Source organism: Prionailurus viverrinus, chromosome X (assembly GCF_022837055.1).
Source record: "Prionailurus viverrinus isolate Anna chromosome X, UM_Priviv_1.0, whole genome shotgun sequence".
NCBI classification, from domain to species: domain Eukaryota; kingdom Metazoa; phylum Chordata; class Mammalia; order Carnivora; family Felidae; genus Prionailurus; species Prionailurus viverrinus.
In genome coordinates this window covers 31,935,466-31,953,039 of record NC_062579.1, presented here as the reverse complement: position 1 = coordinate 31,953,039, position 17,574 = coordinate 31,935,466, and the positions used below count along the sequence as shown (strand labels likewise).

At 58.5% G+C, this 17,574-nt stretch overlaps 1 long non-coding RNA gene across 5 annotated transcripts; it reads left to right on the top strand.

Annotated features, from left to right (window-relative positions):
- The first annotated feature begins 2,959 nt into the window (after window positions 1–2,959).
- Window positions 2,960–17,177, top strand: LOC125157755 (uncharacterized). 5 transcript variants are annotated; one of them, XR_007149061.1, is made up of 3 exons: window positions 2,960–3,043; window positions 14,568–14,751; window positions 15,265–15,640. It is a non-coding gene; the product is annotated as an uncharacterized LOC125157755 (long non-coding RNA). The 5 variants fall into 5 exon arrangements; XR_007149062.1 differs by lacking the exon at window positions 2,960–3,043 and adding an exon at window positions 4,186–4,318; XR_007149059.1 differs by lacking the exon at window positions 2,960–3,043 and adding an exon at window positions 5,739–5,852.
- Window positions 17,178–17,574: the final 397 nt, after the last annotated feature.

The following is a 17,574-nucleotide window of genomic DNA, read 5'->3' as shown; positions in this document are numbered from 1 at the left end:
GAAAAGGCTGTGGGGAATCTTTAAGCTGGGCCGGGGAGGGGGGAGGGGGAGACTCCCCCTCCAAAATCTGCCTCACCAACTGCTTTACTTCAAACTGTGGGCTGATTTCCATTAATCACACTTGGCCCTAATTACCCTGGAGCAGCCTTTCTTCCTCGGGCCGGGGCAGGAATTTTAAGGGGCTCCCGATAATGCGCGTCCCTGAGACCAAACAATAGCGGAGGCTCCAGGAAGAGACTGGGTGAGGAAGCACCCGTGCCCGCTCCCTTCTTTCCTGGAGATCCAGGTTCCCGGCCGGCTTGTGATCTCCCCAGGTAGGAAACCGAGTTCCTCCACTAAATAGATTTTCCTTTTGTTGTCACATTAATTTGCAACTCATTAATAGTGACAGAAGTGAGGTACTGCACCGATGCCATTTGCATATTCATGAGTGACTTATTATTAAACAAATAAGATTTTCCTATCTTCGCGAGCACCCAAAGTAAGGCTGAACAGTACATTACACCGGCCCCGATGCTTTATTCTCTCTTTAATATGTTAATAGATGCAGTTGATTTCTTTAAGTAAATACGCATCTATAAAACAACACGTACTTTATAAAAAAGAAATCATTTAAATAATAATCCATTAGCAAAGTTGGCAACAATTTAAGAGGAACAACCCATTAATACCAACGCGTGAGAATCAATTTGCGAATTTTAACTCGGTTGGGTGGTGGGCCGCGGACGACCGGGGAGGAGGACCTGTGAAAGTGTGCGCGCTTAAAAAAAAATATTTTAATGAGTTTCCGGAGACAGGCACTCGAATCTTGCGCGTCTTTCGGGTGCCGGCTCCCAGTAAGGCGAAAACTGCCCGCGTCCCGATCCGGATCAGCGTTTTTCTGGCGTCCGCAGAGCACTGGAATTGTGAGCTGAAAGCAGGCCCGAGCGCCACGTCGACCCGGCCGCTTTCCCGGTGCCCAGCGGCCCCCGATTAGCACCGGGTTCAGCGGGTGGGGGCGGGGCAGGGCCTGGTCTCCCGGCGAGACTCCCCCACCGGGCTGGGACTGGTGGCCTCCCCTCCTATCCCCCGACCTCCCCCCCCCCGCCCCCCCCCCCGGGCATGGCTTTCGTCACAGCCGGCTCTTTCCTGCCGGGGTCAGGGCGGGCTCCCCCCGCGGCGGCGCGGAGCGCGGGGCCAACCGCGCACCCTTATCTCGGCCGAGTCAGACACTCGCCGCGCGGAATCTGTTGACATTTACTATTGTTCGCAGGAGTCCGGAGCACGGGGCGGGGGCGGGATGGAGGCGAGGAGAGGGAGGGCGGCGAGTGTGGGGCCTGCAGTCGGCCCGAATGTGTGTTTGTGTGAGCTCGCGAAGGAAGGGGGTGGGGTGCGCGCCGTCTCCTCGGAAAAGAAAAGTGGCCCGCGGGCCCGGAAGCTTCCAAGCCGGCTGACCGGGCTACGCCAGGAATCGTGGCCGTGGTGGGTGCGCAGGAAGGAAGATGGGGCAGCCGGCGGTGGGGTCCGCGGATGGAGGGGGTCGGTTCCAGCCGCACGGCCCCCGGTGACCCGCAGGACACAAGTGCATTTGTGCCGAGCCGTGGCGGGGATTAAAGTGCCATACGGCCCGAGCGAGGGGGGCGAGGCGGGTGGAAAACAACTCCCCGCGCGCACAAAGCGCGCATTGTTCCAGCCACCTCCATTATGCCGCGCTGCAGCCAAGAGCCCGTTTCGCAACTGCCCGCCCGGCGCGCGCGCGCGGGCGCGCGCTCACACACACACACACACACACACACACACACACACACACGAGACAGACATACAGACACACACACACATACACACACACACAAGAGATATACACACGACAGACAGACACACACACACACACACACAACATACACACGAATTTGCCCGGGCCGAGGCTGGGGGTGGGTGCGCTCCGCTGGGACTGGGAGAAGCCGCTGGGGCCGGGGTGGGAGGGGGGGAGTGCTCGTCTATTCAGGGCTAGGCTTTTTAATGTCTTCTCTCCCTAATCTCTCCAACACTTTTCCTTTTCTCCGTCTCCTCGGGCCTGCCCCGAGCGCACCCCAGAGCGTCGAGCTCCACAGGAGAAGCGGCGACGGCGGGGGTGGGGATTGGGGAGGGGCGCTCTCAGCCGCTGTCACCCGCGGATCGCAGCCCCAGGCGCGCAGCGCTTGCCGGCTCTGCTGAGGACACGTGCTCGGGAGGAACGGGGGAAGCATCCCGCCTTCCAAGGAGAAGCTCCCGGAGCGCCCCCATCCCGGGCTCTCCAGGACTTCCCCGGGCCCGGAGCGGGAGCTGCGGAATCCCGCGCTGCACTGCCGGGCCTGCCGGCTGGTGCTTGCCAACTAGGACAGCTCGGCCGTCCCTACCCTCGCCACGCCGGTGCCCGGGCCCTGTCCTCTGTCCTTTCTGGCTTTCACGGCGCCGATAGGCACCCCGAGAGGAATTTAAGGCTTGCCAGCCTCTTAGGACCCTACCCCGTTCTCCGCCGGGAGCGGAGCGGGGATGGGGGGGGGGGGGAGTAGGGAGAGACTAAGGCACCCCCTCCGCCTCCCGCCGCGCCCTCCCTGGTGGGCAGGTGGGGAGCGTAGGAGCCGGAGCGCGGCGAGCCAGCGCGGTCTGGTTTCCTTTACGTTTACAAGCTATAAATAAACTTCCCCTTGGGCGGATGCGCGTTGCGTCCAAGGGCGGCTTCCCGCCGAATCGGGCGGGTGGTTTACGATCCCGGCCGGGAGCTGGTGCTAGCGCGGCCTGAGCTCAGGGTGGGGCGCTGGCTCTGGGAGAGCTCAGAGGTCGGCCAGGAGTGGCCGAGTGACCCTCCATTTCCCGCGGGGCTGGGGCGCCTCTGCGGTGAGGCCCGAGGGTGGGGCTGGGTGATTTATGAGCCGTCACCCCACCCCGCCCCTCCCGTTTCACTTGTTTTCCTCGCCTTCTTCCCAAAGCCTCGCCTCCAAGCTTGCCCACGGACGATTTGGCCATTTCAGGCTGCTGGAGCGCCAGCACGGGCCCCAGCGGGGCGCGTGTCCGCAGGACGTGGGTGAGGCCCTCGGTGCTTTCACCCCCCGCGCCCCCGCTCGGGCTCGGGAGCCGGCGGGCTGAGCGCGACGAGGCTGGGCGGCCTTGGCCGGAGAGGCGGGGAGGAAGGGCCGGCCGCGCGACTCCGGAAACCGCGGGCCTGCGGGGTGGATCACTGACCCTCAAGGTCACCGGGCCTGGGGAAACCACCGGCCCCACGCCGGAGCAGAGGCCACCGCCCCAGTCGGAACCCTATGGGGGGGGGGGGCGGTGCGCAGCTCCGCACGGAAACCCAGAGGACAGAAGACGTGGCGCAGAGGCCGCCACGAGTCCCAAAACCGCTCCCCCTCAAAGGGACGCCGTTTCACTGGGCCTTGGCGCGCACACGGAGTCCCCAGCACATGTGTGTGGGGCGGCTAGTGTACGCGTATGGGCCTATGGGGACTGCTGAAGGAGTGGGGTGACTCTGGCAGCTGCTACGCTCGCTTCCGTTGAGACTTGGGAGGCTGCGGAGGAGAGAGGCGGCCAGCCGAGTGGGCGAGGGCCCGGCTTGGGAATGAGGAGGGGGCGTCTTCCCTCCGGGAGGCTCCGTAGCGAGCGCCCCCAGCGTCTCCTTCTCTCCCGTGTCTGCGTCTCGAGGGCAGCAGCCCCACAGCACCCCAGGCTCGCTCTTCTGCGCGGTGTTTGCTTAACCCTCAACCCCTCCGCGGCAGCTGCGGGTAGACGGATTCCTGGCGGCGCGAACGCCGGGGCTGGACCCCAACCTCGGGCCGTCGGGAGCGCCCCCTCCCCCGCCCCCCCCCCCCCGAATCTCCAGGCCGACGGTCCCAATGGGCCGTCGTCTCCACCACCTACATGGGCTTGGGGGCCTTCAGGGATTGACAGGAGGGGACCCTTGGCAAAGTCTCCATTGTTCCCCGGGAGCTGGGAAGCTGACTCACGCTCTGAGCACAGAGCGATGCCGAGTGTTTTCTCGGCAGCCTTTACCCGAGTGCTTTATTTAGACAGGCTTTATTTACAGTACACATGTTTTCGGCTCGTTATTCTGGAAGCAGGAATGGAAACTGGGCAGAGCAGGAGTTCTCCCCGTGAGCCTCACGTTTGGAAGGGGCTGAGGCTCAGCGCAGTCGAAGGATCCCTTTCTGGCTGGCTAGGTTCCCTGGTGAGATGCTTGGGAGGAAAACAGCGAATGGATGAGAGTAGAGGACGCAGGGCGGCACACAGGGAGTCACCTCCCCCCCCCCCCCCGCCCCCACCCCCCAGTGCTGCTCTCCAAAACGCACAGCACGCCAGAGAGGTGAGACATCCCCAGGCCCATTTCACAGACTTCCGGGAGGGTGAGGGCCAGCGGGTCATACAGACAGCACAAGCTTAGTGAGAAAAGCAAGTGTCTTTAACTTCATTTCCTGGGCTTCTTTCTTCCTTACCGCTTTGGGCCTCCCAGGTAACCCAGACCTGGTGTCCCTGGATTCTGTGAAGGGCCTTGTCCAGGCTCCTGCGTGGAGGGTACAGGCCGGCCAGGCCGCTGGAAGGCCCGCGGTTGCCAGCCCGCAGTCAAGCCTGCTTTTTGGCAGTTGTTCAGTAAGTGGGGTGGTCCGGTTAGGGACTGCAGGAAATTGTCTGAGCTAGATTAAATATTTTACGAAACCTTCGGGGGGCCCACGGTTGACTTGAAGCTGGCAATGTTAAACCAAACAAAAGTGAATGAGTTCTCTCTCCTGACTTTTTAGGTACAGTTCAGAGAAAACTGGGGGTAGTGCCCCTTGGAGGAAGCAAGTTTAATGGCGTTTCCTCTCATTTTTCTCCACATCGGGATGTTGTAGTCTTCCTGCGGCTTTGCAGAACTCAGGAGCCTCCCTGGGGTTGCGGTGGAAGAAAGGCCTCTCTTGGGGTCTCTCTTTGGGGCGCCGCCGCTGACCTGATACCCGTGGCCTCTGAATTCTCCGTCCTGGCCGGTTTGCTTGCTTCTGACTCCTGCTAGGAGCGAAGCACAGCCTGACGGGAGGTGGTGGGGCCCCAGGACCTGCGCCGGACACAGTGCGGACACTGCGGCCATTTCTCCCCACCTTCCCCTAGGGCAACCCCTGGCGGGGGGGGCGGGGGGGGGAAGGCCTCCCCTTCAGGAGTCAAGGCCCAACAGCCTTTGCCTGGGTTTCTCTCCCTCTCTTCGGTCTCAGGCTGCAAGTCCTGAACTGCTTTTGGGGTCTGTCTGCCGTGTTGTGTTTCCCTTCCTGAATCTCACATCCCTTGGTCCCTGCCCCCCACTGGCTTGGGCCGCGGGGCTGGGCGGGGGACTGCTCCCCTGCATGGACACCCACCCCATCTCCATACCCAGGCTGCAGCGTAGGAGCTCTGCGGCCAGAAGTGCACCACGGCCATGCTGGAGGAGATGGCTTGACCTTTGCAGGAAGGGAAGAGAAGGCCGATTCACAGCTTGCCGCACACGCTGCAGGGAGACCCAGGGCTGCACCGGGAGCCGCAGGCAAGCGCCGCCACAGCCCCAACAGCTCTGACAGGAGCCTGTAAGAGGAAACCAGCTCCGGGAGGCAGAGCTTCTGTGCTGCGGGGTGTGTGTGCCCGGGCGAGGTGCTCAGGCCTGCTTGGGCGAGTGGAGCTGTTTGGGGGTGAGGGCTGTGGCTGCTGCCAATGGAGCAGAGTCAGGGTTGGTTGGGGGGGGGGCTCACAGAAGCTGGGGGCCAAGGTTGGGGTTGCCGTGGAGCATGGGGCCTCTGGAGAAGACAATGGCTAAAGGAAGCTGCTCTGGAGGCCCAGCCACCTGGAGACTGGCTCGTCATACGAGAAGGAGGAAGGCTCCAAGCAGCCTAGGAAAGGTACAACTGCCAAAGAGTGGAGAGCCCGGAGCCCGGTTGGGTCCGTAAACTTAAGTATTTGGGGTGGCGTCTTTGATGCCACACCTTCCCAGGGGAAAAGAATCCCTTATAATTTATAAGTCCCCAAAGACCCCAGGCACAATGATCTCAGAGCCAGCATGCCGGTCCAGGCGCACCCCAGGGGCGTGTGTCTTGGGAAGGGGTCCACGCTGGACCTTTCCTAGGCTCTGAGGGAGGGGTGGGCAATGATGGGGGTGTTTCCCACCATACGCTGAGGCTGCTGCCTTTGGGGGTGAGGTGGGAAGGTGCCTCCTTTCGCTCCGCTGCTGGAAACCATTGTTTGAGTCTGCACCCAGCACTTCTCCAGCCCGGCTAATTCTCCACGTGTCCAATTTTCGTGTCTGAAAAAAAGCAGCAGCACAGAAACAAAACCATATGACAGGACTGGGCTGCAAACCTTGAAGAATCGAGAGGGTGGGGGAGGTGGCGGCTGGAAAGGGGGAGGGGAAATTATGTGTGCGTGCGGGGCGGGGTGGGGGGGAGGCGAGGGCGCACAACTCTTAAGTTTCCACGATTTCCTACCCGATCTCACCTCCCGGCGTTCTCATCTGATGCAGTTCCAACTCAAACGATTCCGCAGCCCCAGCGCTCGCGGGAGTGTGGGATTACAGTTGGGAGGCGAGGCGCTCGGGGACAGGCGACGCGCAGAGCTGGGGGGTGCGGAAGCACAGGCCCGCGGCGGCCAGACGGCTCCGTCCCCCTCCAGGTCCAGAGCGCGGAGGTCGGTCACCGCACACGCTCTGCTAGCTGGGGGTTGGGGGGGGGGTGAGGGGGACAGGGCTTCTCCCTCCTACCTCTCCGGGGCGCGTGGTGCCTCCTCCCCTTCCTGAGATCCATTTCCTTAAAAACTAGCCTAAGGGCCAAACCTTTAGCTACGGGTTCCGACTTTCCCCACCCCCTGTGCCCTCTCAGCGTTTTTCCAAACCTGCGAGGGCGCTTTAGGCCCGGCCTCTCTCCCTCCCCCCGCTTCCGCCTGTGCACGAGCCCGTGGCGGTCACTTCTGCGACTCTTGGGAGGCCGACGGCCCGGAGCTTTGTTCTCCCAGGGCTTCCCCCTCTCCCCTAAGTCATCCTTTCCTCCACACTTTATCTGCCCGCCTACCCCCCCCCCCCCCAGGTCCGAGGACATAAACAACCCTGGTTCGTAATCTTATTAGCATAGGCCTGGGTCCGGGTGACGGCGAGGCTCCCCGCGCGCCCCAGCGCAGCGCTCCACTTCGCCGCGAGCCGGAGTTTCCACCGGGCGTGCGCCCTGGGCGGGGGGCGGGGATGGTGCGGGGGCCGGTGTTGGCTCTGGGGCAGGATTGGGGCCGGCCGGGAAGAGGAGGCCGCCCGGGGCAGCCGGAGCCGCGGGAGGAAGGCCCCTCCCAGCGCCCAGTTGCCGTGGTCCCCGGAGCAGATGGCAACTTTGTCTCCTGGTGTGCGCGCAGCGACTTTCAACACATTCAAAAGGCTGCGCTCAGCCTGTCGGGGAAGCCTCGCTGACATTCAGAACCGATTAAAGACCCGAGACGGTGCCAGGCGCAGTGGAGAGTTATGAATTAATCATGGGGGTTACCGATATCTGAGGCTCCCCAGGGCAGCCCCTCTATTATTAAGCAGCCCCCACTGCCCACTCTTAACCCCCCCCCGCCACAAAGGGGTAGGCTCGGCGTCTTTTGCACTGCCCAATTAACAACCACCGGGTAATGTGAAAAGTGTTTGCCCTGCCACCCTCGGTGCAGGCTCAGGTCGCGCCGCTGGGCCTGCCAGACGCGCGTCGGGCAGAAAGCGTAGCCTCTGGGACAGGCCTCCGGTGAGCGCCGGGCTCCGGGCCGGGGGTGGGGTGGGGTGAGGCGCGTTCTCAGGCTCCGTGCCCCAGGCTCGGCTCCCTTCACCTTCGCAGGGGAGGAGGGGAAGGCCTGGGCTTGGGGGCGACGCCGGCCCCCACCCCCCACCGCCGGCTACGTGTCCTGGGTCCCCCAGCGCGGTGGCAGATTTGCGGTTTCGCGTGGAGGCTCTGGTGACGTTCCAGGCATGCAAAAACGAGGTTCGTGTGTGCTGTGAAAAGCCGCACAGTCCCTGGGCCTTCTAGCAGGCTCGCTGGCTGGAATCCTCGTGCTCCAGGCAGCCCAGAGTCACCCTAAGTGTCCGGCACCCCTGGGAGCCCAAGCATACATTTGCCACCGAACCCCCTGTCTGCATATTGTTAAATCACGTACACCCTTCTAATCTTCCCTATTTATTTCCCGGGCCTGCCTGGCCACAGATTTCTGCAAGACAGAGCAGTCTTCGGGTTCCTCCTGCTTCCAGAGGGGCCATAAAAAACAGATGGTCTCATTAGGAACAATTTATGCATATATATTTCGAAGAGTTCAGCAGAGCCGAGGTAGGTTTGCAGCCCCTGCGTCAGGCAGGAGCAAAATATCACCACTTGCAAATGTTTCCAGTTTGCAAAATAATGGCCTATCCAAAGTAGCTAAGCAACGAATTACTCAAACACTAGAAGGTTAGATGCCAATATTATCACATTCCTCGTGTTCCTTAAACCGTCCTCCTCCGCGGTCATTGGATTTTGGAGGGAGGTTCGCGGGCCTCGCACCCCTACGCCCGCGGCTTCCTTTCAACGACTATTTCCAATCTCCAAGTCAAATCACTTATTAATTATAGAGGCAACTCGAGCAAACCCAATTACCCGTAGGCAGCCCTTCCCAGATGGGAAGTCTGTCTCGCGGCTCCCACGGTGGCCCAATTTCTGGGGAGCCTTTTTTTTTTTTTTTTTTTTTTCCTCGTCCGATTTCTTTTTGCCAGTGGACTGCCAGCGGCCCTGAATGTTTCCTCTCCCTGATTCCTCTTCCTGGAGGCAACTCCATTTTCTTACCCAGTTCCCTTTCCTTCCCCTTAGGAGACATCCCCGCCCCTTAGCAGGCGCTGCCTTCAGGCTAAATTTACCGCCGCGCCAGGTTTAAGCCTTAGGCGTTGCAGACAGAGCCCTATTCATTTGCAAAGGCGGAAGGCTGAGTGTTTCGCTCCCTTGGCTGCCCCTCGACTCCTCTGTCCTCCCTTCAGGCCTAGCCGGTGGCTTGGGCTCACCTCGACTCGTGAGCTGCGGCCTTGGACTCCGCAGGGGTTCACTCTTGGTCGGAAGAAGGCCACCTCACTTTTAGTGCCGCCACAGTTCTGGCCATATGGTAATAATCATGCTAACCACCAGGATTTTGTACCAAGTCATTTCCACACACATCTATCTTCTTTAAACCCCACAGCCCCGCATTTATATGGGCACGATGTCTCCCATTTTGCAGATAAGGAAAGTGAGGTTAAGACATTTGCCCCAAATCACAGTCGGGTGGAAATGAAGCTCTTAGTCCAAAACCTGAGTTTTCACTCACAGCTTCAAAGACACCTTCTGTAATAGTATAAAACCACGGCAGGAAGGAGGGGGGCGGTTTGTTTGTGGCAGTGGACGTCTGGTAACGCAAAGGCCTCGGAGGGTTTCAGACAAGTGGTCTAGGCATCCACTTGGCATTTGGAAAGCACACCGGCCGGACGCAGGAGAGACCTGGAAAACGGAGGCGTGCTTGGGATTTGGGGCGCTGGGGTGGCTGCACTGGCTGGGGACAGGATTGCGGGGCAAAGCGGGGCTGCAGGGGTCTTGCAGAGCTTGGAGAAGGCTCCTGTCGCCCCTTCGGGACCGCAACAGCCGCTTCCGAGGCTGCGGCGCTCGTGGGACGTGTTGCGGGGCGTGGAGGGCTCGCCCGGGCGACCTGGGGGGCGCGCAGCGCGACAGCCACCCGGGGAGGTCCCCAGAGGCGGTTGGCCTCGGCGGGGCTTCCCGGGCGCGCTCGCTAAGATGGAGCCAGCAGTTCCGCGGAGGAGGGGAGGGGAGGAGAGAGGAGAGGAGGGGGGAGAGGGATGCGCGGGCGAGCTGGTAACCGTCTGCAGCGAGGAGTGTAATTGCCCCTGTGACCGCGGGCGGCGAGGGCGGGGCGCGCGCCCTGCCTCCTCCCTCCCACTCCGCCGCGGCGCGGAGCTGGCTTTTGGCTGGGAAGGCACGGAGCACCTCGAGGGCCTGGCCGGCTCTGCGCAGGGCGAGGCCGTTCCTAGCCCTCGCCGCCAGGACAGCCGGCCTCGGTGCTCCCGCCTGGGGCCTCGCCCCAGCGCGAAGGCTGCTTCCTTTGGCCCCCAGGCCCTTCCCGGCACCAGCCTCCCTCCGCCTTGTGGTGCGCCTTGGCCGGGGCCTGGGGCTGTCAGCTGCGCCCTGGTGACGTCGTTCTCTGGAGAGCGGCGGCCAGCCCTCCACCCCACCCCCCGCTTCGGGTCGCCCTGGGCCACCCCAGCCGGACGAGGCCGAGCTGGGCTGCGCGGCACTCGGCCGCCGGTCCCCGGGTCGGAAGGGAGACGGGACTTTGGGCAGTCCCTGCGCCCCCCGGGTCTCCCCGCACCGTCGGCGGGCGCGTTTTGCCCTTTAGTGGGTTCCTGGCCCCGCGCCGAGCAGAGGGGCCGCGTCGGAGGTGGGAAGGGGGCCCGGGCCGGCCAGGGATTCCGGAGTTTGTAACCCGTGTAGTTTCTGGCTTTCACGGCTCGTTTGAAATCCTCCCACAGGAAGATGTCTGCCAAGGAGGCCTGCGCCGCTCGGAGCCCCGCGCGGCCACCCGGGTGTGCGAGTGTGAGTGTGTGCGTGTGCGTGAGCGCGCGCGCCCGCGCGCGCTCGAGACCCGGGAGGGAAGGGAGGGAGCCGGCCCCGGCACTTTCTCGGCCGCAGAGTTTCGAGCGCGGCCTGTAACGCGGGGCCTGGCACCCAGGGCTCGCCCGCGCCCCAGCTTCGGCCTCGTGGGTGCCCCGGCGGCCTTCTCGCGCCTTCCTCCCTGCCCCCGCGGCAGGAACTGTTAACCCAGGCAGGTGACTGCGCCCCGGCGCCCGTCGTGCGTTGGTCTTTATACCTCGTGAGTTCAACACTAATGAGTTATGGGTTGGCCCACGAAAACATAATGTGTAAATTAGGAATTTAATGATGTGTAAGATTAAAAGCTGCGCAGGGTTGCATTTATTTAAGGCTGCCATCTTGTGTTCGCAGAGAAATTACTTGAACGACATTGACCCCCCTTGCCCGCAGGACTGGAGATGGCACGGGCGCGGTGGGTGGGTTCTGGGGGCTCCGGGCGGTGCCCCCGCGGCTCTGGCACGGTGGAAGGGAGGCCTCAGCGCAGCGTGGTCTGGGGAGGCCTAGACCGAGGGCTGGCTTTGGGTGGGCCCTTTCCCAGGAAGACTGAAGAGGGGTTGACGAAACCACGCGCCCCCGCCCCCCTCCGCCACCCCTTTCCCGGGTCTGGAATTGGCAGGGTCCACGGGGTTTGCCAATTTCTGGATAACTTCCAGCTCTTTCCCATCCTGGTGCTCTGCGGCGTTTGTCGGGGTTGCCTCCGGATTTCAAAAGCACCTATGGACATGTCTGGGGGAACCCTGGCTGCTTCAGGGGATAGGTTTCATGTCAACGAAGGGCAGACCCAACACTCGCAGCTTGGACAAATGAAGAAAAATGGATTAAACAAAAAAATAGGCAAACCCTGTGGACCCTGCCAATTCCAGACCCGGCAAAGGGGTGGCGGAGGGGGGCAGGGGCGCGTGAACCATTCCCTGCTTTTATGCTCTGACACTGGGGCGGCCTGGTCTGTGACAGCGTGCCTGGGCACAGGCCAGCAGCCACGTCCGTCCTGCGGGTCCCCGCTTAGGTCTGCAGAACTAGGGAGATTCGTCTGGTTCTGCTGCCGTGGTGACTGGCAGGTGGGATGCCTCTCGTGAGCACCTTCCCCCCACCAGGAAAGGGGATGAGTAAAAGCAGCCGGAGAAAGAACTTTTATTTAAGGAATGAAGGCCTGCCTTGGTAAATTCTAGAGTCCCCGGGCCCCTTGGGACATAGGCCTCCGGCGTGTGTTTTCTAGACCTTGAAAGAGTTAATGGGAGAAATGTTCATGGTTTGTCTGTTTGCTCAGGCCCCACACTTATCTGACCAATCGCTGGGAGGGTATAACTTTAGAAGTTTCGTTCTCTATCCCACTTGGCTCAGAGTTCCAGAAAACCCTTGTTTAAGTAATCACGATAATCCGTTCAGATTCCTTAAGGCCTGAAGCCATTTGGTGTTCCCACTTGGGTCCTGTAAGAAAAGACGAGGAGAGAGAAAGGCAGCATATAATAAAGAGCGTTGTAACAAAGCCCCTCTGAAAAACTTTCCTCCCTGACGTGGCTGTGTTGTCCAGGTAAACTTCCTAAGTGCGTCTCCGAGCGTCTGAGAAATGGTCCCGTCGGGCCTGGATGTTGGCAAGGAAGGGAAAGATCAAAGGGGGGCCGGGTGCAGGGGCCATATTTTCCCTTTTGGTGAAAACGTGAAGGGGGTACTTGACCTCCTTGGGGAGCCGGGGGAAACATATCTCATCGCGGGGAGCCCGTCAGGGTGGCGGGCCTTTGAGGCACTACCGATAGGACACCTGGCTGTTGGTATCGGAAAGAAGGTGTGTGGGGGCACCTGGCTGGCTCAGTCGGTAGAGAATGGGACTCTCCATCTCGGGGTCGTGAGTTCGAGCCCCCTGTCGGGCTCGGAGCTTGCTAAAAAGAAAAAGAGAAGAAGAAGAAAGGTGCTGTGTGGTTTCTTACAGCCCCTTCAGCCAACTTGTTCCATTGCTGTCTCTAATGTGATGTCTTAAAGGGGTCCCTCAGCCCTGGACCTGCCCTCTGAAGCCCAAGTCAGCCTGTCATGGAAAAGCGCCCTGCCACCCCCTCCCTCTTTAGCCACGCTGTCCCTGATCTGGGCCCGAGGGCCTCAGACATCCAGGCCCTTTATGCAACCCAGCCTCCGTCATTCCCAAGAGGATTCTTTCCCCCTAAAGAAATTCTTCGCTGAGCTATCACAGTAGGCTGGCCAGACCTGTCCCCATTTCTGGTGACATTCTCCAGGGTTTTGCTTAGTCGTTTATACACCATTCCCAGAGAAGCTGCAGGCGGAAGTGAAAGAATGCTTGGTTGACTTTTTGTAAGTCTTTTCTAGTCTGTTCTGCGGCTGATCTAGCCCTACACGCTTAGGCAGGCCTGTTTCCCTCTCCGCGCCCGGGTGTGGGGAGAGATGAGTTCAAAGGGCCTTTTCAGTTCAGTCTTTCTGACAATTTCTTTGACAAGGCTGGAAGTAGCTAGGGTTCTAATCCTCAGGTCTGGATACAAGGAAAAGGCAGTTTTTTGTTTGATTGGGAGGTTTTGGTGTTTCTGGCTTCTTTGCCTGTCCAACGTCTGGTCCCCCTTCTAGATCCAGAACCCACACTGTGTTTGGAGAAACCATTCCTCTCTGACTCTCAGTCCAGGGGCTTGGTGGCAGGGGTCTGACTCCATCTCCTGGCTGCAGCAGTGGGACGCACGGAGCATTTGAACCTGTCCCCTCATCCCACTCTGGCCACACTGATTGGTTCAGAGGTTGGTCTGTGAGCCGAGTGTGTCCCAGAGAGACCGTTGCAGAACTTGCTGTTTCTCGCGGAGAAGAGAATCACGCTTTGTCAGAACCTTCATTGTCTGAGCCCCTGGATCCCACTGAACCTGAAGCCAGCCCTGCCCCAGGATATTTCAGTTATGTGTGCCAATAAATCCCTTTCCTTTGCTGAAATCACCTTGACCTGGGTTTTCTGTCGTTTGATTTCCCTGCCTCCCTAGGGAACGGAGAGGTCACTACCCCCAGGCAGGTTCCCAGAAGTTAGATCCAGGTGGTACAGAGCCAGAGTGGGAACCCTGATCTCTCTCCTGCCACACTGCTTGGCCCAACGAGCTTCGTCATCATTTTAGTTTCCTTTCTGTGGCCTCTTTGCACGTTTCCAAGGACCCATCCGGCAAGTCAACCTAGAACGCTGGGGCATCTCCATCCTGGTTGGTTGCAGGGGAGAGTGTTTGCTTTCATTTCTGGCAGAGGCTGTTCAGGATTTCACCCCTCCTAAGCTGACCTCCCAAGATCAACTTCCTTTCGTTTGGTTTTCCGTTTTGTTTTCTTGCCCTCGTTCCAAGGACATTTTCTTGACTCCCATCCATTCCTTTAATCTGATCTTCTATATTCCACTTTCAAGACACTTCCCAGGCCTGGGTCTGGAGACCAAGTGCCTTGTAATTAATAGTTTGTTGTGGCGTAAACGACCTGCCTGCTTCCCCTTGCCCACCAGACCTCGGCACTTTGTCTCCCTTCTTTCGAGCAGCTTCTAGGGCCTCGAGTCTTTCAGGAAGCCTTATCAATATCTGAGAAAGAGGTGGCCATCTTCCCTGGCTCTGGCCCAGATAAAGTAGTGTGGCCCCTCACCCCCGCCTACCCCAGCGCGGCCAGCCCTGTCACAGCATAAAATACTGAGAGCCCTGGACCAGGAGATAAGAGACCCGGTATCAGGCAAATATTCCAGTTAGTCTCACTCACACCCGTTCCGACTCCCTTCTGCTTTCTCACGCTCTACCACAGAGGTGAGATAGTGAAATTCTCAAATTGCTAGGTTACTTTAGAGAGGCTGGTGGCCATGTGACTCAGTCCTGGCCAACGAGAGGTAAGCAGAAATCTCCGGGAAGGGTTTCCCTTCCTAAACAGATAAACATTTTCTGGAAGAGAGAACACCTTTAATCCTTGTCTTTTTTTTTTTTTTTTTTTCCCCTGCCTGGAATACAGATACTGTGCCTGGAGGTGCAGCAGCCATCTTGGGACCATGAGGATGAACCCCACAAGCAGTGGACAGCAGAGTAGGAGGATAGAGGGGTCTGTGATAACCTAAGTAGCTGCATGAGCCCTGGATTCCGTATGTTTCTCTGGATTTTTCCTACAAGAGAAAAAGAAACTCCTTACTCAAGCCACTGTTAGTAGGATTTCTTCCTTTCTTCTTCTTCTTCTTCTTCTTCTTTCTTTAAAGTAGGCTCCATGCCCAATGTGGGGCTTGAACTCATGACCCTGGGATTAAGAGTTGCATGTTCTACACCCCAGCTGTGTTCCTAGCTCTGCCCTAACTCATTGTGTGGTCCTGAGCAAGTGACTTCACTTCTCTGGCCCTCAGGTTCCTCATTTGTAGAGTGAATATTTGTGAGTACATGCTTTAGAAGATTCTGTAGAGGTACCTTATTCCGATTTTATAAATGTAGCTTTGCATCTTTTTTCCGTCGTCCCTGCCTGCGTTTAGGCCTTACCGTCTAAGGCTGCTGCCCAGGCTCCTGACCTCCAGGTCTGCTCTACCTTGTACATTTCACACACCTCCCTCTGATTAACTCCAAATATAGGAAGTCTGCTTTGTTATGCTTGAAAATTGCTAATGGTTCTTCTTACCCACAAAATAGAATCCTGAATCTTTTTTTCTTTCTTCCCTACAAATGTCAAGGGGTGGTTATGCGGCTGTGATAAGCAAGATCCTACGTAATTGGCTCTACCACGGAGAACTGATCCACTGAATGGGAACGATTCTAGAAGAGACGTAAAACCCGGTGATGACTTAATCCACGACAAACCAAATAACCAAATAGCAGATATAGGAATGATTATTTAATAAATGCCGTGCGCACAATTTATTGGTACGGAGGCCTAACTTGGATTTGTAACTTACGCCAGGCTCTGTCTGTGCACCCCACCTCCCACCAAATTCTGGATGCATTCGCGTTAACTATAAAAACAAAGCAGGGGCGCCTGGGTGGCGCAGTCGGTTAAGCGTCCGACTTCAGCCAGGTCACGATCTCGCGGTCCGTGAGTTCGAGCCCCGCGTCAGGCTCTGGGCGGATGGCTCGGAGCCTGGAGCCTGTTTCCGATTCTGTGTCTCCCTCTCTCTCTGCCCCTCCCCCGTTCATGCTCTGTCTCTCTCTGTCCCCAAAATAAATAAAAACGTTGAAAAAAAAAATAGAGGGTGCTCAGTTAAATTTGAATTTCAGATATAAAACAATTTAAAAAATAAAATAAAATAAATAAACTTCACATTAAAAAAAAAAAAAAGAAAAACAAAGCAAAAATATACCAACGGTAGCAAGCACAGAATCAGAAGAAAATAGGAGGGTATTTGTAACATACAGGTAAGAGGATAAGGTGGACTTAATAGAAAAATGACAAGGGCAAAATGCCATTTTTTTTTACTGTTTATGTTGGAGAGAGAGACAGAGACCGAGAACGAGCGGGGGAGGGGCAGAGAGAGAGGGAGACACAGAATCGGAAGCAGGCTCCAGGCTCTGAGCGGTCAGCACAGAGCCCGATGTGGGACTCGAACTCATGAGCAGTGAGATCATGACTTGAGCCGAAGTCAGACGCTCAACCGACTGAGCCACCCAGGCGCCCCGGAAAATGCCATCTTTTGACGTAACAATAAAGTGTGGGTGTATTTTGGGAGTTCTGCATTCTTCCCCGGGGATCTGTGCTCCTGCCCCTCCATCAGTACCCCACCGTCTTGAAGATTGTAGCTGTCAGTAATCTTTCGTATCAGGTAGAGTGAGAATATCGAGTCTTTCGACCGTGACCTGACTCAGTTTACCGTTCCCGCTAACGGGTCTGATCTGTCTGATCTCACGCCCGCCCCTGAGACCAGCTCTCCCTGTGGGATTTACTTCCGTTCCTTCCTTTTCTGTGAAGCCTTTCTTGGTTCCCGCTGCCTCTTTTGAACCTGAAAGGTGAGGGTTCCTTCCCTCTTGAGTGCCCTGCGCTCTGTATCTGTGTCATTCACTTGGACTTTCACACGTAATCCCTTCTCTGTGCTCGCGTTCCCGAGGAGCGCTCTCGCCTTCTTGGTGTGGTGGATTCCAGGTACCAGACGCCCAGGGTCCGGGATGCAGTCGGTCCTTGGCGAATGATTCGTTGTGGGAGAGAAAGGCTAAACCAGACTCCACTCCTACTTCAGGAAGGCATACGTGCGCGGTCGTAAGGGGGCAAAAGTACGCACGTGTCCTTTCGTTGCTGGTTTGCCAGGAGGTCCCTGACACCACATCGGTGCAAAGCCAAGTCTTCCCGGATCGACAAGCTGATCCAGGCTCTCTCTGTGTGTTTCAGGTTGGTTTATTTATTTTGAGACCCCGAGAGAGGGTGCGTACGAGCCGGGGAGGAGCGGAGAGAGAATCGCAAGCCGGCCCCTCGCTGTCGGCGCGGGGCTTGAACCCCGGACCGTGAGATCGTGACCTGAGCCGAAATCAAGAGCGGGACGCTTCACCGACTGAGCCGCCCAGATGCCTCTCGGGGCTCTGGGCTTAAGCAGGACCTGGAGCGGTTGTAATAATTATTGGTAGCACCCAGCTGCATAACAAATGACCCCCAAATCCCCGTGGCTTACCACAAACCCTGATGCCTCACCCTTGGATGCTTGTGGCTTCTCGGCTGCAGCCTAGGGGTTGGATTGAGGTCAGCTCCGTGCATCTCTCATTCCAGAGTCCCACGCGAAGCTGCAGCAGCTACCTGGAGACACGTGCTTCTCCTGGCGACGGCAGGGGTTCGGGAGGCCAGGCCCAAACGAGGAAGCGCGTTTGAAAACCTCCGACTGGATCCTGTTGACTTTGGTTCCATCGACCAAAGTGAGTCACTTGGCTGAACCCCACATTAGTGGGGACCGGGAGGGGGTGCACCGAGGGGCTGGGGCTGGGGCAGGGGCGGGAGGAGGGGGTGTTTGCGGAGCAAGGACGCAGTGGGCCGCACCGCGTGCTGAGCCGAGGCTGGGGGCCCGGCT